Source organism: Littorina saxatilis, linkage group LG11 (genome assembly GCF_037325665.1).
Source record: "Littorina saxatilis isolate snail1 linkage group LG11, US_GU_Lsax_2.0, whole genome shotgun sequence".
NCBI lineage: Eukaryota > Metazoa > Mollusca > Gastropoda > Littorinimorpha > Littorinidae > Littorina > Littorina saxatilis.
In genome coordinates this window covers 32,974,540-32,979,759 of record NC_090255.1, presented here as the reverse complement: position 1 = coordinate 32,979,759, position 5,220 = coordinate 32,974,540, and the positions used below count along the sequence as shown (strand labels likewise).

At 40.0% G+C, this 5,220-nt stretch overlaps 1 long non-coding RNA gene across 1 annotated transcript; it reads right to left on the bottom strand.

Annotated features, from left to right (window-relative positions):
• Positions 1-1,661: 1,661 nt before the first annotated feature.
• LOC138980896 (uncharacterized) lies at positions 1,662-4,395 on the bottom strand. The gene is made up of 3 exons (XR_011460483.1): positions 4,224-4,395; positions 2,979-3,066; positions 1,662-1,696 (listed from the first exon to the last, which is right to left on the bottom strand). It is a non-coding gene; the product is annotated as an uncharacterized lncRNA (long non-coding RNA).
• Positions 4,396-5,220: the final 825 nt, after the last annotated feature.

Sequence of the window (5,220 nt, the reverse complement as noted above, 5' to 3'; positions counted from 1 at the left end):
AGCAAACAAACAAGCAAGCAAGCAAGCAAGTCTTCCTCTTATCAAAAACAATGAATGTAGGTAAATTGCCGTTAGTACATCAGTCAAAAACTGACGCGAAGCCAGGAAAACAACCACCTGATAAAAAAAAATTTGTTGTTGTACAAACCTATAAAAATAACTAAGAATTAAATTGTAAATATATATAAAACGCATTTGGCATGAGTTTGTTCAGGCACACATATTTTTGGGCACAACGCTGGGCAGGCACTATTTGCAATTGCAGGCACAATATATCCTGGCATGAGTTATATCTGTGAATCGCTGCTCATACCTGCATAAGGTAAATTAAGAAATAATTTTGTGCCAATGCCAGGACAATATTTACTTCAATAATATGATCTCTGAGCATTCCAATTAGTCAGGATGCTTGGTCACTCATTAGAAAAATTGTTGAGTACCATGGCTCTATAGACATTGTGTGTGAAAGCCAATATATAGCTGTTAGTAACACCCAGTAAAATTATTTGCTCCTACAAACTTAAATTCAAAAGAAAGTACAATACAAACCGACACCCAGATTGCAGTTGTGGGATTGGGCGCGACTCAGTTTGCAATTTGTCTTTCTCAGGCAAGGCTAAAAAATTCCTGACAGAAATCAAAGGACTATAAATGTAACACACAAAAATAAAAACATTCAAAGCATCCTGATTCAATGATGCGTGCCACTGTGCCTTTCTCTGTGCTCGAAGAATGTAATGTAAAGGATCCCACGGCACTCTGAAGACGCGCTGAAACGCAACAGCCTCTTATCCAGATTGGGAAGGCTGGTGTTTTTTTGGTGAACAATATCAGGTTGAAGACCAGCTTCATGATTCCTGACCAGACGTATCCCCTCATGGCACTTTTCAAGCTTATGTGATGACTGCGAACCTGAAACAAACATGTAATAAAATTGTGATCTTTTCACAATTTGTGTAGTTATAATTTCTTTAAAACGGTGTCATCAAAAAACCGTTGCACAGGCCAATAAGCTAACCTAGATTACTTCAGTTCTCATGATGCTGATGTCTTTGGCATTTTTACTATTGTTCAAGTACATTTAGTACATTTGATTCGTAAATTCATTTATCTAAATAAGTGGCTATTTGAACTGTCCAGGAATTTCAGAGTGTAGGCTGACTTATTGGTCCGGTGTTTGCCTTTCCGTGTACGGGGTTTCTTCATTCACTCACTCATTCACACATTTTTACACACACAGTCATACACAGACATACTCGTGCATACAGGAGGGTGACAACACGCACTCTCGAACACCACACACAACGAATGAATATTTCAAATATGTCGCTATATGCAAATTTTGCACATGATGCAAGAGTCGGGAGAGATCAACTTCATCAAGTTTAAAATAAAGATTTTTTTATTTTAGCTCTTTCTGTAGAGTGTGTTCCCATATCTGCTAGGACAGCAAGAGTTGCCACAGGATTGATGCTGAAGTAGTCATTCTCTACGAGAATGAGTTTTGTGAAGGCACATCAAAGAAAGGGCACAGCAGACGCAAATCCCGGCACTGCCTTCATAGCTGCTGAAGTGTATGAGTGCCCTCCATCGTCGCGATATAACCTTCGTGGTTGAAAACGACGTTAAACACCAAATAAATAAATAAATAAATAAAGTGCCCTCCAGAATGCCGTTGTCCTGTGGGTTTTAAGCCCTGTTAAACACAATGAATACAAAGAAAGTTTAAAAACACGATCTCATGTGTGTGTTCATGTATGATTCAGTTGGCAAAACATCTGGTCAGCAAGTCCTCCAGGCGGAAAATGTCCAGCGGCGAAATTACCATGTTTAGTACGAAAATATTGAACAAAAACATCACATTCTTGAAAAAGAAGCAAATCAAAAACACAAAAAAGCAACAAAAATAGACCAGTATGAAAACCACACAATGAAATGAAGAACAAACCACACAATAAAAGTAAAGGAATGAACATTTTGAAATAGTTTCCAATGTATTTATTAATTATTATTAATTAAAAAAGCTAGGTGGTATTCCTGCCTTATGTGTCAATAGATCTGTTACAACCTGCTAATTTGATGTGTGGAGCTAGATACCTCCAATTACAATATGGTGTACCATGCATGTCTCCACCGGCACGGTGGCCTAGTGGTAAGGCGTCAACCCCGTGATCGGGAGGTCGTGGGTTCGAACCCCGGCTGGGTCATACCTAAGACTTTAAAATTGGCAATCTAGTGGCTGCTCCGCCTGGCGTCTGGCATTGTGGGGTTAGTGCTAGGACTGGTTGGTCCGGTGTCAGAATAATGTGACAGGGTGAGACATGAAGCCTGTGCTGCGACTTCTGTCTTGTGTGTGGCGCACGTTATATGTCAAAGCAGCACCGCCCTGATATGGCCCTTCGTGGTCGGCTGGGCGTTAAGCAAACAAACAAACAAACAAACAAATGCATGTCTCCAATGCCGGATACATAATTGCTTTTTACCATGTGCAGCGGGAATGGTGTTTTTTTTACCCTCAATGTGCATGGGAATGGGTACATTCTCAAAACGTGCAATGTGTACAGAGATATAACGGGTGCACCATGCATGGGCTGACAGCATGAAAAATTGTTAACCCTTCAACTGGTTGTCGCGACATATGTCGCGCTACTTTATGTATACTGTCACCTGGTTGTCACGACATATGTCGTACTACTGGCTCAGTCTGTTTGGTCGGTTTCGATTACCTCCCTCCCTATATGACCGATTTTCTTTATTTTTCTTTATCAAAATAGTGATGGGTTTACTTTGTAACACAACTTTCTCAGATTTGTATCTCCATGGTCATATCACACACAATACGACGTCAGTATAGTTGGAAAATCAAAATAAATAAAATAATGTAACATGGACATACACAATAAAATCCATGCCTTAAAAACTAGGCAGGTTACACTAACAAAACAAAAACATAACATATATATATACATGACACTAACAAGTCTGGCGTCCATATTCATGCTCAACTGTTGTGAAGCTTGGAGTCTGAAGCTCCGGGCGGTGGGACGGTACACCTGACAAATTAACCTGCAAATATTGGTTATACTGTAATGATAAGCAGGTAACATCATATTGAGATTTCCAATGGCCTAACAAGCATATAAATCTTTGTCAATTCCACAATATCTTATCCAACTCTAGTTCTAATCAACATACACCAGTTAACAGTTTCGGCACTTACATGGTACAAAGAAGGAAAACTCACGTGATACCCAAATGGACGAGAAATTTCGACGAGCAACCGCTGCATCGTCTGCTCAACGTGATGGAAGCAATTGAACGGGACGGTGTGTTTTCCTCTACGTTATAACAAAAACCTCACGTTACATCCAAATTAGCGATGGCGTCAACATGCTGTGTTATTGGTTGCGGTAATGGGGAGTAACCGACTTAAAAATGGTGGTCGGAAGATTGCAAAATTCATTACGTGCCTCGACGGTCGTTAGTGTGTGGTTGCGAACCACCACAAGTTCAGGTGGGCATTTGTTATCGCCTGTGTGTCGTGTTTTGACAAACTTTTAGTTCGACTGATGTGAGCTGAATTTATTGGGGAAAGTTCAATGAATGCAAAAAGGTATGCCAAATAGTAGTGTGTCATGTTTCCTTTGCGTTGGGTTGTGGTGAAATACACAGCGGTTATCTGTTTGCGAGTTGCCTGGAACACGGTTTTTATCTAACATCTCTCGATCTTCACATATTTTGTCATGTGAATAAGAACAGAACAAGTTCGTCAAACATATTTCTTATTTTATCTGCATTGAATGAATTTACAACGTCCTTCTTGTCAATTGATTATTCATAAAGACTACTTGTACTGAAGAAAATGTTTCCCCCTTTCAATGGGTGGAGTAGTGCGCCGGAGTAGTGTCCCTTGCGTAGAAACGTGGGCGAATAACACGATCTGCGCATGCGGTGAAATCAACCGGAAAAGGAAAAAGACATAATCATGCCGAAAAACGATATGCGCATCACCCGGAAAAGGAAATGGGTCGAATCTGCTCGTGATAAAAGAAGTGCGCATGTGCGAGATCTAAAATGGCCGCGGAACTGTTAACTGGTGTATTGTGTCTCCATCAACTTGACTGCAATCCCAGAGACCCAACACCTTGGCTGGAAGCTGAGAGGACATACATTCTGAGTCACGGAAAGACGTTCAAAGCAAAATAGTACCAAAACATACTTACAGTATCACTGACATGGAGGCTCAGCCTTTTAGGGGTCGATGCCATCTGAGAACACACAAATACATACATGTACTTGAAGAGAATGGTTCTATTAAAAAAATAAAGAAATTATATGTATTGATGAATCAGTGACCATTTTGCTGTTATGAACTCCGATGAACTGTACGAATGCATTTTGTTTACATGGGTCAAAGAAGGAATTATCGGACAAGGGAGACAACTCTTTCGTATATGAATTATGTCCCATGGTTGACAACGTACGCCATTTTTGTCGATTGAACAACAAAATTAATTATTTATGCTTAAGTTTGGAGCTCAATCCGTCAATCAGTTTCACTACAAATGTTCTTTGGCTTGCTTACATGGACTTGTATCAAAAATAAGTCAAGAATGTCACTGGATTCTAAGCTATGAATTTAAGTTAAATTTTAACACGCTATCCGGAACCGGGGTTAGAATAAGAACAGCTTAGCCAAGTGAAGAAGATCAACGTAAGTATATAACACTTCTTCCACAAAGTAAGCCTCTGTTTAGATGTACATTCAACCTATATGGGTAATCTTGAACTTTACCTTGTTACATTCATAGGTTTGCAAAGCCCTCACACGGGTTCGGCATTTTCTGCAGCCGGAAGTCGCCCGTGACACGAACGAACGCTGTCTGCAAGAGGCCATTTGATTGGAAATTAATTATTCATGACCCTACTTCCTTCCCTGTTTTGTAAAGTACCTTTTGATTGAGACTAAGTTTCATCCAACTTTATCTGTTGTGATGTGGTGATCTACCTGATCTAAATTTAGATCCAAAAATAGGCCAAGACCCGGCGGTCCGAGTACGAAATTAATTCGTAAATAAATTGCAGTTCTTGACTCCTTGGATGGAAGTCAATGAAACTTGGTATTTATTCAAAGGAATAGATGCCTGAGGTATGACTAAAAGCCCCAGGGTCTCCGTGCACCTGGATTTGACAAGTCCAGTATCTTTAAGAAGACAAAAG